This window comes from Mesoplodon densirostris, chromosome 11 (assembly GCF_025265405.1).
Source record: "Mesoplodon densirostris isolate mMesDen1 chromosome 11, mMesDen1 primary haplotype, whole genome shotgun sequence".
In the NCBI taxonomy this organism is placed as follows: Eukaryota; Metazoa; Chordata; class Mammalia; order Artiodactyla; family Ziphiidae; genus Mesoplodon; species Mesoplodon densirostris.
Genome location: NC_082671.1, coordinates 96864069 through 96882130, shown reverse-complemented (window position 1 = coordinate 96882130; position 18062 = coordinate 96864069). Strand labels below are relative to the sequence as shown.

Sequence of the window (18062 nt, the reverse complement as noted above, 5' to 3'; positions counted from 1 at the left end):
TCTTTTCTTATTTTCCGGCTGAACCTGAATGGGGAGGGCAGGCAGGACTCCCAGATACAGTCAGCCATGGGAGTAGAGACTTGCAGTCAGTGAAGAACCAAGACACATGGGGGAACAATGCTGCTGTTTTTAAAGTAATATCAATTTCTCAATTCAACTAAGTGTTTTCAGTGCTTCACTGTTAGTTTCTCTTGTCACTGGTGCTTCCTTTTCTGCTTTTCACGCATTTTATACATAATTGCTTCCTTTTCTAACCCTTTCTCTTCTGAGAGTCTATCTCTCCAACCTGGTAGGATGAAAAAAACCCTATTATGTATTTTAAAAAGAACCACCACCACAACAAAAGACCTCTACCAAATAGATGTGTATATTTACATGTGCTATGAAAACATAGTTATCCAAATCATCGGGATACTCTGAGAAAGACTTAACTTGAAGAAATGGAAGTTTTCCTATAATAAGAAATTTTGTTTATTTTGAGTTTTTATATTTAACTTTCCTTAATAAGTCTTCCAGTTTGTTTACTCTGTAATTAAAAAACCAAACCGAACCAAACCAAACCAAACCAAACATAAACCCCCCCCCACCAGGTTTCTGGAGATAACCAGGTTTCTTCAATATTTAGTGAGAGAGTACACATACATAAATAATAACTGAAAATTTCACCACAGGTTCAAAAAACTTATTTCAGATTGCTGGTTGTAGTAAGTTGAGAGGAAGCGACAGATGATTCTGGTTTTGGGTACATTTTCGTATATCAAGTTGATCTTCAAACTTCATTTAAAAAAAAAGATGTTTAAGCAAATTCATTAATCTACCCTGAAATATAATTTGAATGTCTTTTCACCCCATGAAGGAAATTGGTAAATGAGTACATGTTTCATTGTGGTTTGAGCTTTCATTACAGTACTGTATATCTTATACTCATCCTGGTGTAGCCTTCCTTCTTATGAAGATTATAGATTAAAAGGATAATTATGAAGGAAGGGAGTATACTGACATGCTCTCTGCTTCCGTAGTTAGACCCCTAGAAGACCGTGCTAACCTTGTCCCAATAATGGCTTTACTAAATATGTAATCTTCTGCTTTTTAACTTTGTGCTACCTTTTTATCTTTTTACTCCACGTCTCTAAAGATTTTTCTTGTTCGCTGCTAAGTTTTAGAGCCCAGAGTATAATTTTAATGGTCTGCTTAAAAAAGGTATTTTAAATTTTGCATTCCATTTCAAATCACTTACTCACATAGAAAGACTAGCAGAAATGGAGAGCCTCAATTATGTTCATATGTAATTATACAACAACATTTGCTTCAAATCATTGCACATCTTTGGTGGGAGTAGAAAGTATTTCTTAATTACTGGATGGACTGATTTTTTTCCTCTGGTTGAATATACGTGGCCTTCCTGATGAGCTATTTGAAATTCTCTCTTACATGGCCATCTAACATGCAATCTCGTTTACTGGGGTTTTGAATATCTTTTTGGTGACCAAACCTGTAAGAAGCTTTCAAGCCTAACTAAAGCCCTGTGTGTATTTGTGAAGTATTAATGCCTGCAATTTGGCCTCCTTTTTCTGAAAATTTACTTATTAGATCAACATATTTCATCTTAAATCTTATGTATCCATTTTAGAGCTAAAGAAGAGTTTAGGGATCCCCAATTCCCTTATTTTACTGATGCAAAGATTCGAGTGTAATGATGCTAAATGATTTGCATAAAGCAATTCTTAAAATTGCTGACATTATGACTTGAATCCAACACTGAGATTTTATTATGTGAAATTATAAAATAGCTAGGTCTAGTAATATATCAATAAATAAATGGTCAAAAGGAATATTAGGAGTAAGATGTAAAATATCAAAGACACTGGAAGTTAGCTAACCATGATGTCTTAATTAAGGAACAATGTTAAGCTGGTTTGTTTTGTATAGAGTTAAAATCTGTAAAGGTGTAATACCTACTTCTTTTCTCTCTTCTGTAGGGAGGGGGGCAAGAAGAAGGTAAGTCATATTAACTAACCACTTACCCTTTGTCAAGCAGTTGAGGACATGGTTCTCAGTGGGTTAAGGAAATGGCCCAAGTTCACTCAGTTAGTAAGGGACCACGCTGAGAGAGGTCTCGTGCTTGCTGGCATTCAAACTTTTATTGTTCCTTGCATCAAATGATATGGCCTTTAAATATAAGAGGGAAATATATATGCAACTTTTGTGAATTTTGGAAGTATGATTTAGTTTGAATAACCCAGGTTAAATTTTATCCTATTGCATTATAGGACAATAGATCAGAGATATAGAGCTTTATGAGAAGGTGAGGAAGTTTCTTATGGGGGCCAAGGTCAACTAGTACCCACGCCTTTGCCTGATATAGCACAAGGATGAACATCTTAAATGCTTTCAATTTTGAAGGGCCTTGATATACTCTAGGGAAAAATATTCTTTGTAAAATAGGCAAATATTTAAGCATTTATCAATATTATGAATGATAGACTTTACTAGGTTGTTTAGAGAAAAAAAAATTATAAAGGGTTTTTTCTGTCCTCAAAATGTTTGCAATTTAATTGGGGTACACTGTCAGCACCCATAGAACCCTTGGACCATGCATGTAGCTCCCAAACAATGCTAAATTAGCTAATGCACATCATGATAGGTGTTTCAACTTGAAAAAAAAATTAGATGTTAAGATAAAACAATCAAGAGACTGAAATTCAGAAAGTTGCTATTTTCAGGGGCAGTCATTTGGGAAGTTGTGTACGGCCTAATGCAGTGATTAAAATACATGCAGAATTATTATCATTTATTGAAAAGCAGTAGTGTTCTCAGTAATCTTCAGGGAATAAAGTGTTTAATGTGCAGTCCAAGGGTTTATGTTATTTTGACAATAATATGTTTTAGGTGGCATCAGGATTCTCCAGGTAAGGCAGTACTTCTGAAACACTTAATTTCCTGGCTGTGCTATGGTTTCATTAACCTTCTTTAGTTTTTGTTCTTTTGTTGACAATTGAGAAATCAGAGACCTGATTCAGATAGGCTTTCAGGATCCTCACATAAATCCACAGTCAGAACCAAACCGACTTCCCAGTGTCTGGCTTATTTTCATGATAATATTGTAGAAACATAGAGTGCTAGAATTCGAAGGAGACTCAAAATCAGTTGTCTTGATCCCTTATTTATATAAAGATAAGAAAAGGCCTTTTCCTACACAGCTCGTGAGTAGCAAACCAGGGATTATCTGCTGAAATTTTGTTTATTTGAATTTTGTTTAATGAGTGGCGTTTAAAAGAGAATTTACACCATCCAAGTTTTTGGTTTTTGTGAATACTTTAAAAAGTATTTTACAAGTGAAGAGATCATTCACTTTAAGAAAAGAGGCATCAAAGCAATCCTAGCTTGGTGATAGAAATCAGTACTGATAAGCATGCCATTAGCTAATTTTGGCAAATATCGCCCCTAATTGATCCATATTAGTTTTAAAAAGTTACACAGACAACTTAGTGCTGTTTATATATAATAATAATTATTATTATTTGTTACTCAACCTCTTAAACCTTAAGATTACATGAGTTCTTATTTGTAAAGGTGTAACAGTGCCTGGCACATACCAAGGGATATAAAGGCTTTGTTAAATAAATAAGTCATTCTGGATGTTAACTAGACTTATTGTGGTGATCATTTTGCAGTATATACAAATATCGACTCATTATGTTGTACACCTGAAATTAATATCATGTTATATGTCAATTATACCTCTAAATAAATAAATAAATATTAAGTATATAATAGATGGTGATGCGTGATCTGTGCTTTCTAGTTCTTTACGGAGAGGAGATAGGAGAAAAAATCTTAAATCCCAATGTTCTGAATTGCCAAATTAAAAAGTGTAATTTAGAAAGAGTAAAGGGTTGATCTTTTATAATGTACATAGTTACCCTTAACCTTTATTCTGCCCTAAATTTTAAAAATTCAGTTTATGTCATATGCAAATAGAATAAGATTAACTGTCAGTGGAAATACAGACTGTGCACATATCAGGACAATAATTATAGAGCATTCACAGACATAGAGCATTCACGTCTGTGAATGAGAGTATTTGTAAGAGTCATTTTATTTAATGATGATGATTGTCATAATGTTATATTCATGTTTCTGAGAAAGAAAAGACCAGAATGTGTCCTGCAGAATTTGTACTCTATAGAGGTGCCAACGCTGTATTTGAATTTAAAATTGTGTCTTACTTGGCACTTGGTATTGTTTGAGATTTGTTTACTCAGCCAGAGTGTCTACTGTGTCAAAACCTATGACAATTTCCCTTGCAGTATTTTTATTGGTTTTGAGAAGTTATTTGAGCACCTAATATGTTTCAAGCACTCTTCCAGGATATAGGAATATACTTGTGGAAAAACAAAGCATAGTCTCTGCCCTTGCAGCCCGTTTGGTGGAGTGGAGGAGAGAATCATTAAGCAAATAATTATCATTGTGATGGGTGTTATAAACGTAAAACAGACTTCATCTACTCAGAAATGTTAGGAAGGTTTCTGAAATCAGCTTTGAAGCTGAACTTTGAAGGAGGAGAGGGAGTTTGCAAGGTAAAGGTGGATGGGGTTAAGATAGGAGGAAAAGCTCTAGAGGGTCTTTAGAAAGATACCTAGGGCATTATGAACTCTGTAAGAGAAGCGATAAAAGTCTGATGTGACTGAAGGTTTGATATTAAAGGAGAGCTGGCCTCAGATGTAGCCGAAAAGGTGAGCAGAGGCCGTGTAATCCTGAACTATGTAGACAATGTTAAAGGTTTTCTTTTTTATCCCAAGAGCAATGGGATGCACTTAGACATATTTTAAAGCATGGAGTTAACAGATGAGGTTTGCAGATGGGCTGCAAAAGCAACCTGACAGCTTTTTTTTTTTTTTTTTTTTTCCCTCTAAGGGGAATCTGTTTGTTTCCTAAATGTTGAATGCAAGATTGGAAGGTTTGAAACAGCATTTTCACAAGCTAAACTGTATGGTCTCAAATTGAATTCTATTGTGTTTTTATAATTGCACCTTTGTGTCTCTGCCTAGCACAGTGGCCTTAAAGTGTTTATCGATCTAGACTTCCCTTAGCCAATATAAATGTCTGCAGCATAGGTGAACTAGCTGTTTAGGGCCTCATTGAGGCACATTATATCTTGTCCTTCAGTGTTGAGAACAGTGTTTTGGTGATACCGACACTAATTTATAAAATAGCTTAGAGATGATGCTTAGTAGAAAATCAGATAACGGTGGTGCTTTCCTAAAGAACAGTATGTCCAGTAGCCTTTTTTTCTTACCATGCCATTTTACCATGCCCTAATAGTCTCCCAGGATATGTACTGTGTGTTTTCAGGTTTATTTTTTTCCCTATCTAGTGCATAATTGGAAAGCTAAGCAATAGCTTTGAGTTTTATGTGTTAAAAAACCATGTCAAGCAAAAAAATTGGAAATGATCTAAATGTCTGCCAGTACTCTTGGGTTGTAGAATCTTCATTCATTGAAATACTCTGCATACTTACAATGAAGAAGTTGTATTGATATGGGGCAAATCTCAGACACCTGTTGGTTGAAAAGGTACGTTGTAGAGTGAAGCTTAGTTTATAATATATTTCAGTAAGTTTTAAGTGTACACAGAACAATACCATCTATTTTACATGGAAAATATTTAAGTGGTAAAAATATGAAAACACAGAAACATGGGGTAAAGAATCATACTGACTTCAGGATGGTGGTAACTTCGAAAGGGAAGGTAAGGAATAGGCTAGGGATAGGTTAAACAGTAAACAGTTAAACAGTAATTATATCTTTTTGTTCTAAAAGAAAAGCCTAATTGAAATAAATAATACAAAAATTGAATATTTGTTAGCTCTAGATGGTGAGAGATATATACGAAATATCAAATAGATAAATAAGGCTATTGTCAGTTGCTTTGACTTTGGTAACCAATAACAGCTGATTAAAAGTGCATTAAACTATAATAAGTTTATTTCTTTATTTATTAAGAAGTCTGGAGGAAGGTGGTCTCAGGGTTGGCTTGGTGACTTAACCATGATATCAAGGATTCATGGTCCGTCTATTCTCATAGCTCAGCAGTTCCGCTCCTGTTTTTTTTTTTTTTTTTAAATGTAAATTTATTTATTTATTTTTGGCTGCATTGGGTCTTTGTTGCGGTGGCTTCTCTTGTTGCGGAGCATGGGCTCTAGGCATCCAGGCTTCAGTAGTTGTGGCTCATGAGCTCAGTAGTTGTGGCTCGCGGGCTCTAGAGCTCAGGCTCAGTAGTTGTGGTGCACAGGCTTAGTTGCTCCATGGCATGTGGGATCTTCCTGGACCGGGGCATGAACCTGTGTCCCCTGATTGGCATGTGGATTCTTAAACACTGCGCCACCAGGGACGTCCCTCCTCTCCTGTTTTTAAGGTGGCTGCAGCTCCACACATCACGTTCTCATAAGTCACGAACCTGGGAGGGGGAAGGGATGAGGAGTGCTTTTCTCTCTTATCAATGAGAAAATATTTCCCAGAATAGTTTATTATGTCTCGTTGACCAGAGCCTGGGCTAAGTCCTCTCATAGTACAAGGCCTGGTAGATTGTAGGTCCCTAATAAATATTGGTTGAATGGATTTATCTTTAGTAAAGGGCAGTGGGATTGTCCCAGTAATTCTGTGAGGTGTGGGTTTGTGTGTTATCTTTATCTTCAGGCCAACGTCTTTATCGATGATGTACTTTTTTTCTGAAATGCTTAGTATAGAAATGTTCATAGTGTTATTGTTTGTTTAAATGAGCCAGAAGGGAGTTGAGAGATCGCTGGTCTCAAACTTTTTTTTCCTAGATGAGGGAGAAGATGTTCCAACAGGCTATGGTAGGACTAACACTGACAGTCCTAGCCCTCGATTCCTGCTCCAGTGTGCTCTCTCTACCTCTCCCTCCCTCCCTCTCTGTCTGTCTCTCTGTCTCTGTCTCTCTCTGTGGACACTCAAAGAATGTAACTGGCACCGTGCATCTCCTAAAGGATCGTACTGAGAACTTTCGGTGAGGCTGAAAGATGTGTTAAGAAAAGTTTTGAGATGGATAGAAGCCCTCTTGGCTCCTAACAATTATTGTGTCATCACTTGCCTAAAATTGGACTCGTAGCTCAGGGTCGCCTTTATCACTGATAGGAAATAGCTTGTATAGAATATTTGATGTGTGCAGTACCCAACCATTACCTTTTTTTTTTTTTTTTGCGGTACGCGGGCCTCTCACTGTTGTGGCCTCTCCTGTTGTGGAGCACAGGCTCCGGACGCGCAGGCCCAGCGGCCATGGCTCACGGGCCCAGCCGCTCCGCGGCATGTGGGATCCTCCTGGACCGGGGCACGAACCCGTGTCCCCCGCATCGGCAGGCGGACTCCCAACCACTGCACCACCAGGGAAGCGCAACCATTACCATTTTGAAGTGACCTAAAGATATGGGTGAGCTTCTCAGGCTGGATAACCAGTTTAATAACCACTTCTCTTCATGGAATCAAACTTGCTTGGTGTCTTAATTTTTTTTTTATACTCGCTGTCTAGCCAAATTCATTTCAAGTGTGACGTTACAAAGAAAAAAAATCCTCAAATGTAACTTTGCAAGCTGAGTTGTCACACAGCAAAATGTCTTGCCAAACTTGCTCCGTCTTTCCTTCTTTTTCACCCTAGCCAGACGTGATGTATGTTTTATTTGAGATACAGTTGCTGTTTTTAATTATGTGTGCAATTCTTTTATAAGTGGAACTTGTGCTACACATTTTCAGGCTGAATAAATAATATACTACTGTAGACTGTTTCAACAATTATTTTTATTGCAAATGTTATCTTTGTAAGTGGCTTAAAGTACCTCTATGTTTTGTCCTGAGTGATAATTTGTCCTACTTTATTGCCTGGGGTATATCTTCTGTAATCGCAACAGCATTTCTTTTGCAAAGCAGTGGTGAAGTTTTATTAAACTCTTATTAATTTATGAGGCTTAGACAAAAAAAAAAAAAGAAAATCTACTGAAAGGCACAAGTCTTCACTACAAATAAATTGCATGCCAGTGGCAGCTACTAATTCAAAGCAGCTTTTGAAGCCTAGCAAAAAGTTTTAAAATTCTCTGAATTATAGCTTTAACTTAATTTGTCATTCAAAGAAATGAAACCACTTCTTTAAAAGGAGGAAAGAGAGATGGAGGACAAAAGGAGATGTAAAAGGTCTGTCTTAGGAAGCAAATGTTTTAGTTCCAGATTTGCAGTCCCAGTTCCCTGCTGTTTCCACCCCCAGTGGAAATTGAATATAAAATTTGAGTCATGGTCAAGGAAGGCACTGTCCAAGAGATTTAATGCCATCCAAGGACTATCCAAGATGGCTTCAGTCTAGCACAAAATTCCATCTAATTGTAGTTAGACCTGGCTGCTTTCTCTTAGTGGAGGTTTTCCTCTTCCCTTTTTGTCTTCTTTTCCAAAATGTCAATAAACTTTATGGAGTAGAACATATAATGCTGCCATATTTTCTAAAGTGTTTTTTAATGACCAAGTTTATTTTTTAAGGTAGCAAGGTGGAAAATGTTTTGTTCCACCACAGCATAATAAACCAGGAAAACCAGCTGGACAAACATTTGTCAACTAAAGTAGGTGCTAAAGCTGGGTGAGAATCCCCATTCAAACCTTGATCATGTGTGAAGAGCCTTTTTTTCAGTTTATGGCAGATATTTTCAAAATTGCCAGTGAGGCTACAAAGCAGTGTCAACTAAAAGTAAGTCTACTAAAAGCTTCTGTGTTTTAAAATGTAGGTAGTTTGGGCTCTGAGAAGTCTCTGCTCTTTGTTGAGAGTCTCTCAAGGTAGTTGTGGAAGAGAAGCAGTTAGACACATCTTATTTCTTTTTCTCAAAATGCTTCTTTATTCATTGAGCTGTTTCACTCTCACTAAACGTATGGGATATTGCCAAATAAGTCTGTAAGGAAAGCGAAAATCCCAAACAAATATGCCAAATATACAGCTGTTAATCTGTTAGCTAATTGGAATATTGATAAATTCAATAATGTATTCAAGACTTTTGAGCTCAACTTTAAGAAAAGTTAATGGTGACCAGAGCTCTGTCTTGACACTTAAGGCTGTTGTCCGTTATATGAATAATTGGTTTCCAAAATGTGAGGCGAATACAGCCAAGTAAGTAGGAAGCCTGGGACATGTTTTTCCATTGTCCACTCTTAAACAAAGCAAACAAACACAGCAACAATACCACAACCGTACCAAAATACGATAATTACCCACCAGGTCTCTTAAAGGGGATTTTCAAGGCTTAGAGATAGGGGGAAAAAATCTCTAAGTAGAAAAATGTATGCACTCTTGTAACTGAGAAGTTACAACAGTGTGTTTAAGTGTGGTATGTGTGCTTCTGATTTTAGGAGGTATTCACCTAAACATTTGATTTTAATGTTTATTTTAAGAGTTTTTATTAAAAATATGATTAGCATGTCAGATAGTCCATGGATATTATTTCTAAGAACAATATTACTATTCTAATATTAGCCCTCATCTAATATTATTCTATCATGACCATCTCACCTCTGTTTTTGGACTTCTGTTGATGGAGAACTCACTAACCCCTAAGGTGGAGTGTTCTATCACTAGAGATATATCTAACCGTTCAAGTTCTTCCATGTAGCTCAACATCAAGCTGTTCGTAATTCCATGATCTCTGTCTGTCTTCATGGTAAGTATAGATCAAGTCTAAATTCTTCTTCGGTGTGATGATAATTTGAAGAAATTTATTCTCTCTCTTCTAAGTTGGATAAATAAGCCTTTTCCAAAGGCCTTTTTACTTGGATAAATAAGTCTTTTCTAAAGTTCCCAAAGTGACATGGTTCCAAGATCCACGTGTCATTTTGTTTGCGTCTTTGAATGTTTTCTGGTTTTAAGGTCTCTTCCCAAACAGTTCCCTAAAGTTAGGTAACCTTGGGTAATTGACTTAATCGTTCTGAAGATGAGGATATTAATTTAAATCTTACAACATCCTATAAAGTAGATGGTGAATTTGAATTCTTCTGTTATAAAGTCTGTCACAAAAACTAATAAGTAAATATCTCTCATCACTAATTTTTTTTTCATTTTTTCTTTTCAAAAGGATTTTATTGAGATATAGTTCACATACCATATGACTCACCCATTAAAGTATACAGTTTAGTGATTTTTAGTTCATCGTTCTTATTTTTATTGTTAGTATGTATAATAGCAATAGTCAGTAGTAATACTGGTAATAGCTCCCTGTAATATGTAATAATACTGAGATGTTTTGAGTTTATTTTATCCTTCTTGTAGGTACCGTAGCTTTTGATTATATATTGTATTTGTTTTTACTGCAGTCTGAGTTTGCATTTGATTTCTTTTTTCTTTGGTGGCCACATTACACTGACTCATTGAGTTTTCCTTTTTTCTAAAATCTCCAACTATTTTTCCATGCATATGTAGCTGACTCACATCTTCCCATCCTGTAGCTCCTGGCTTTGAGCCCAACTTTAGGTCTTAGGATCTAATCCTTATCCCTATTAAACTTCACTTTGTTTATTTCAGTTGGTCATCCATTCTATCAGGATCTGTTTGGATACTGCACTGTTAATCTCATCATCCCCCTGCTTAAAATAGTATCAACACATTCTTTTTTTTTTTAAATTAGGCATTCTTTTCCATCTGACTTTATTTCCCTCATTAGGAATGGGATGCATATTCATTGTGGCAGTCCTTGGCCAACTAAATCAGTTCTGTTGAGACACTAATATTTAGCCAGTTCTCACTGGTTTGACAGTTGCAGTTGATAAATAGCTATTGCCTCCTGCCCCCCTGAGGCTCTTCCTTGACCATCTTGTGCCCTCACCCAAGATCGCCTGGACCTCCCCAAGGACCAACTACTTAAAGTTTAATGCTGAACATAGCAGAGGCCCTATAAAACCCTGTTGCAGTACTGCCCATTCTCTAGTAGTTGATAATATTTTGAATATCATCCCTGGATATAACATAACATATGTGAAATCCACAGCCACGAACTGACCACTTACCTTAATTACAAAGTCTAGTTCTCTAGATTGTATTTGAGGCCCAGGAGGGATTTTAGAGGGAGTTTTGAGTGATGAAAGCTGTGTGGAGCTTTGTTATAAAAATTGTTCCTCTCCTTCAAATCAGGAAAAGCTTTGGGATTTTCTTTGTTCTAACCTATCAACCTATTTTCCACTTTACTTTGTCTTATCAGAGTGTTGCTCCAGCCATTTGTATCATGTTTTCCTTTGGTTAGTATAGAAAATACGAAATGATGGTAATTTTTGTCAGTTTGTATGCACATATAGGCGCCTGTGTGCCTATGGAGATGGGCCTATGGAGATGGAGTACCGTGTGTACTTTAGTCAGGAAATAATTTTCATCACCTTGTTAATATGCTGGGTTAAGCCTAGCTAAGTGGGACACCATGGTAGGCAGAATAAAGGCCTCCCCAATATAGCCAAGTCTTCATCCTCAGAACCTGTGAATATGCTGTCTTACATGGCAAAAGAGACTAAGGGTTTTAAAATGGGAGATTATCCTGTGTTATCTGGGTGGGCCTGGTGCAGTCATGAGGGTTCTTGTATTGGAAAGAGGGAGGCAGGAGAGTCAGAGTCAAAGAAGAGGATGGAAGCAGAGGTTGTGTGATGGAATTAATTGCTGACTTTGAGGATGGAGAAAGAGCCCATGAGTCCAGGAATGGCTTCTGTCAGCTGGAAAAGGAACTGGATTCTCTTCTAGAGCCTCTAGAAGGAGCACAATCCTGACGTTGATTTCAGTCCAGGGCAACCCCTTTTGGACTTAAGTCCTCTGGAACTGGATGATAAATTTGTGATTTTTTTTGCCCCTAAGTATGTAGTAACGATAGGAAACTCATAATCACATTACATTACGATAACAATAGGAACATAATACAGACACCGATATCACCTTTTTTGCCTATAATTAAGGTTATCTAGCTTCAGTTCTTTTTTTTTTTTTTTTTTTTTTTTTTTTTTTTTTTTTTTTTTTTTTTTTTTTTTGCGGTATGCGGGCCTCTCACTGTTGTGGCCTCCCCCGTTGCGGAGCACAGGCTCCGGACGCGCAGGCTCCGGACGCGCAGGCTCAGCGGCCATGGCCCACGGGCCCAGCCGCTCCGCGGCATATGGGATCCTCCCAGACCGGGGCACGAACCCGCATCCCCTGCATCGGCAGGCGGACTCTCAACCACTTGCGCCACCAGGGAGGCCCTAGCTTCAGTTCTTATACTGATAAGTACAAGCCAGAGGACAGAAGAAACCAAACCGTTTGACCTGACTACCTTCCTCCATCATTGTCGAGACGGGAAGGCTTGAGATTTTGTGTGGCTGGTGTTCTCTCTCGGAAATCTACTCAAAAGTTTCTTCTACTCTGCCACCTTTTTTTTTTTTTTCTTTTTCCTCCCCTGATTACTTAGTTTCTAATGTGTGCGATATATACATTAGTCAAAAGGGACAACAAATAAGACCCTGTTAGATTAAAAATAAAAATAGAAGTCAGTTTTCAGAAGCATCTTTTCACAAAAACTCTAATACCTATTCTTGAAGGCCCCCCTTGAAATGTGATTTAGACGCTGTCTCCTTGTCACAAAAGCAGCTTTCATTCTTCATGTGAGTTATACTTGGAAGCTAGCTTGCCTTGGGGTAAACTATCTACAGAGGTCTGCTTGGTGCAAAATAAGTACTAAGGCTGAAGCTCAGGAAATAGGAGGGATTTAAAAATTAAATGACTTGGGCTTCCCTGGTGGCACAGTGGTTGAGAGTCCGCCTGCCGATGCAGGGGACATGGGTTCGTGCCCCGCTCTGGGAAGATCCCACATGCCGCGGAGCGGCTGGGCCCGTGAGCCATGGCCGCTGAGCCTGTGCGTCTGGAGCCTGTGCTCTGCGACGGGAGAGGCCACAGCAGTGAGAGGCCCGTGTACCGCAAAAAAAAAAAAAAAAAAAAAAAAAAAAATTAAATGACTTGATTCAAGAAATGTACAATAGTGACTTCTCAGTAGAGTTTAAAAATTCAATTAATTGGGGCTTCCCTGGTGGCGCAGTGGTTGAGAGTCCGCCTGCCGATGCAGGGGATACGGGTTCGTGCCCCGGTCTGGGAAGATCCCACATGCCGCGGAGAGGCTGGGCCCGTGAGCCATGGCCGCTGGGCCTGTGTGTCCGGAGCCTGTGCTCCGCAATGGGAGAGGCCACAACAGTGAGAGGCCCGCATACAGCAAAAAAAAAAAAAAAAAAAAAAAAAAAAAAAAATTCAATTAATTTTCATCAAAGTTGAACTCTAGAAGTGGAAAAACTATAAAGAATAGTTTGGCCTGATTTTAATAGTCTGTTTTTGAAGTTGTTATTTAAAGACTGGAAGGCTTTTTGGTCAATAGAAAAGTCAATATATGCAGGATGCTCCATGGTGAAATCCTTTCTGTTCCAGACAGCTTTCTAGTATGTTACACTAATTCAGCATCATTTAGACCTTTTCGTCAGTGCCGTGAGTTTCAAAATAAATGGTGTTGGCCGAAGGGAATTGACTAAAACGCAGTTGTGCTGCTTTATTGTACATTATTATTCTTCAAGTATAACACAGGTTTTTAAAAAAATTTTGATTGGTTGTGTGTGTGTGTGTGTGTGTGTGTGTGTGTGTGTGTTTAATTGTAAGTGAAATGGGGGCAAGGGCCTCCCCCGTGCAGAAATTTCGTGACTGGAGACATTGGAGTTGCAGAAGTAACACTTGAACACTAGTCCAAAGATCTGATTTTTTTCCCTAATTCTGCTCCCTCCTCACTATGTGATCTTGGATGAGAGTCTTTATTTTCTTCACTAAAAAGATGGGAAAAGCATTTGTGACATCACGTGATGCATATAAAAATACATTGAAAACTAGAAAGCTCTCTACGTATGTTAAGTCATGTTGGTTCTTATGTAAACTTCCTCATCATTCGTCTCACCTCCTTGAGCCACTTTGGGGATCCAAAGAGAGTCACAAGCTAAGACAGGCTGGTGCAACCAGTCTTGACTTTATTGTGGTGGCAGCATGGATGTCACGATGTCCACACACTTGACAACCATGGCTTTGTTTCTCTGTTATTGCATCACTCTCCTAATATCATTTCTACCCTCAAAACTACTAATGCACTGTAATCAATGTAAGAGCAATGTTAGTCCCAGAGTAGTTGTGTGTGAGCATAATGTAGATAATGAAACTCTGGTCTGGTTTGAAAGTTAGGCTTTTGGTGGAGTGTACTTCCTACAATGATGATCATTTTCAGCATGTGGAGCCCATTAAGCGGTGTTGGAGCTGGATTCACAGTTTAATGTGCTAACACTGCATCTGTTTCTACCCTGATGATAACACCTGGATCAGTTTAAAACTGATGTAGAAGTTTAAGATGTGGTGTAGCTAATTTCTAAAACAACTGTTGATCTTTATACATGTGAACCCCGTGGTCTTTTACATTCCAGACGAATTCACTGCCATTTGAATTGATACCTGTGTGCGCTTTCAGAATGGGAAATAAAAAACACATGCCTTCCCCTCTAGGAGCTTTATTTTCACTTAAATTCTGAGAGGTGACAATGATGAGATTATTATTTTTTTCCTTTTTTGAGGGGGATGGAGAGGAAGATGCCTTTATGTTCTCCTGTAAACTATTTCAAATGTTCATCCAAAATTAATAGGTGGTGGATGATTTTCCTTTCTGCTTTGTCAAAATGCATGCATACAGATAGTCTAAGACATTGATGATGCCACGAGTAAGTCACTGATTCCTCTTGAGAGCCCTGAAATGCACAGGTATTAAAAATTAAAGTAAGGTGATTCTGTTGCTGAGACTACATGCCTTATCTCTGTGACTGGCTAAAAGCAGAGTGCCAGTTCACTGGAGCTTTGAAAAATGACTTTTCCCAATGACCTATTGCCTTTTAAAGACAGCAGAGTTTGGAGTTCCTTTTTAAAGTGGTAAATGCCCTTGGAGGGTTGTAGTACAGTTATATTCCCATTAGAAAGATTGAACTTCTCTCCAGGATGCCCTCAAAAAAGAAACCATTAGAAGGGAGGACCGATATAGCATTTGGGGATGCCTATTCTGTTATCCTCCCCAAGGCAACTTTTAATGTTAGTTTTTCAATGTGAAAATCCATGTGCTCTGAGTGGAGTGACCATGACAGAGTGTGTGACATTGCTTTTTTTCACAAGGTGATTACATTTCTGATCTTAAACCTTTCTAGATTGTCTTCCAGGCCATCACAAATTACAGCCAATTTACTGCCCACCTGCCTAAGATTGGCTTATATGAAGAATATAAGGAGGACTTTTTCAAATACTATGTTGACTTTTACTTTTTGTTAGCAAAGGTATAAATGGTTTAATATATATTGTCCTCTTTTATAGAAGTTGCTGTCTTTGAAAACATAATGATGTGTGTGTGTGTGTGTGTGTGTGTGTGTGTGTGTGAGAGTGATTAGAAATGCCTGGAATAATCCTTTTCCTACTTTGTGCAAGAAAAAATAGGCCTTGGAAAGCTAAAAAAAAAAAAATTCGCGGATCACATTACAGTTTTATTAGAATTGATGATCTTTCTGTCAAAAAGAAATACCCAAGCCTAGCTTCTCTGATGATATATAACTGTTCTCCTTCCTATGAGGCTGCTTCCCAGAATATCCTAATTAGGCTGTGCACTGTGACATATGTCCCGTGACTCTTTTTCTTTCTGTTATGCTTTTTGGTCCCCGCACTTAACCTTGCTGTCATCCATTCTTCAAGACGAGTTAAGACCGCTGTGAGCATCATTCTTGCGCTCTTAGTTTGGCTAATGGGCTTAACTTACGATGAACACAGGCACAATTTCAGGTGGCTGCTGTGGGGAAAGAGGAGCAAAGGACCTGAAGAATATGCTAAGAGAAAAGATAAACGATACTGAATGCTAGATGGAGTGCTGTGTTGTGCAGTGTATGCTGTGGGGTCCAGGAAGGCAAGGGAGGTGATTCATTGTGGTAACAGTCATTTATGAATCAACTACTATGTGTCAGGAGTTAACCTCCTTATCTTATTTAATTATTATTTTATCTTCACCAGGAACAGCAGTTTATAGATGAGAACACTGAATCATACAGTTAGTATATTCAAGGGGAAGAATTTGAATTGAGATTTGGCTGACTAAAGTGTGTGCGTGTGTGCGTTTTATACTGAACATTGATTTTAGGAGTTGCTTCAGATATAAGATGTAGATTATTTTTTTTTACAGACTGGAGTGAAAAATTAGATCCGTTATGCTTAGATTCCTCTGATTAAATACTGTCTCCCATTCTTACACTTAGGTTCTGCTTGTTCGCTTCATTACTTGTGAATTTCATTAGCATGGATACTTATGAGTTGAAAAAAATTTTCTTTTATTGGCAATGGACAGGGTGACAGAAACTATGCTTAGTGAAGGTTTTGGGATTTCTAATCTTGTGGAGGATTTAGCAATCTCAAATATGGAGGACTAAACCAGACCCTTCTCATATCCAACTCTTCCAAGTTTGAGAATTTGGGTGCCAGCAAAAGGGTAAAATATAATACCATGCTTAAGAGTCTTAAAGGGACATGTTGGTGCTTCATAATTTGTTTATAACAAAAGATCTGAGAGAGCTAATAGTTTCATTATTCAGCGTAAGTATTTTGAATGCCTACCATTATGATTTACTTAAAGGGCCACAGAGCAGAAAGTGTCGGTATGATTTATTTAAAGGGCCACAGAGCAGAAAGTGTCGGGGCTTCCTGAAGTTTGATTTATTTCTTGATAATTAGTTTGGTCAATGAATGACATCTATATTAGAAAGTACTGTATTTTGGAATGCCAATAAATTTTAATGGTGGGGTTAATATCTTTCTCTCCTCCTTCTGGGATGAAATATCTCTTGCCTTCCATGTCAAATTAGAGGCTTGCTGGTGGTTTGTGGGCCAAATGTTTGGGTACTTTGTGTAGGCTCATCTGTGTTAGTTTTAAATTAGAGTGTTTTCCCCCTTGCCTATCTGTTTTTCATCAGGGCTCGTATATTCTTGTGTCCAAAAAGACTCTCTGATTTAGCTGTGAGGCTGATTTTATTGTAGGGATGTCTGTGTATCCTGTCATCACAGGCAACCCTGGTGAAACTTCCCATGTTGTGTGTGTGTGTTGCTGCAATATGTTTAAAGTCTGATCTTTCTCAGATGTATGTGTGTGTGTATAACTATTTTATGGCTGAAAAGGGATGCAGGCAGCAAAATTTCTGACAGAATATGTTTTCTATTATATTTTGTAATATGAAATTATAGGTTAGTTTTTGGCTTTCATAAAGCTGCCTTTTTCACCCGTCACTGGGAGACAAGTAACACCTTCCTTTGACTCACGTTTTCCAAGACTCCTTAGTGTTAAAAGAAGACTTTCTTTTTGAAATGCAGAAATTAAAAGAATATGGCACAAAAACATTTTTTTATAGCTTTATTGAGTCTTGAGGGCAGATATATGGATTCCAGACAAAATGCAATAATAGACTAGGATTTTACTTTCAAATCATCTTACAAACACTTCTCGTGGGAGATTTATTGTCCATGTGGAGGAACAGGGCTGCTTTGAAGGTTAAATGGAGTAGTTTGGAGAACAGTGTTCAAGGTCTTTCTCTGCCTCTTTTTTTAAAAAAAAATATATTTATTTATATTTATTTATTTTTGGCTGCATTGGGTCTTTGTTGCTGCGCGTGGGCTTTCCTTAGTTGTGGCGAGTAGGGGCTGCTCTTTGTTGCAGTGCATGGGCTTCTCATTGTGGTGGCTTCTCTTGTTGCAGAGCACGGGCTCTAGGCACGCGGGCTTCAGTATTTGTGGCATATGGGCTCAGTAGTTGTGGCTCACAGGCTCTAGAGTGCAGGCTCAGTAGTTGTGGTGCATGGGCTTAGTTGCCCATGGCATGTGAGATCTTCCCGGACCAGGGATCAAACCCATGTCCCCTGCATTGGCAGGCGGATTCTTAACCACTGAGCCACCAGGGAAGTCCCTCTGCCTCTTATTAAGTATGTGCT

General features: G+C 38.1%; 1 protein-coding gene across 3 annotated transcripts in view; it reads left to right on the top strand.

Moving 5' to 3' along the window:
• The window catches only part of TMTC2 (transmembrane O-mannosyltransferase targeting cadherins 2), a 423341-nt gene that overhangs the window by 139780 nt on the left and 265499 nt on the right, over positions 1-18062 (top strand). The window lies entirely within an intron of this gene.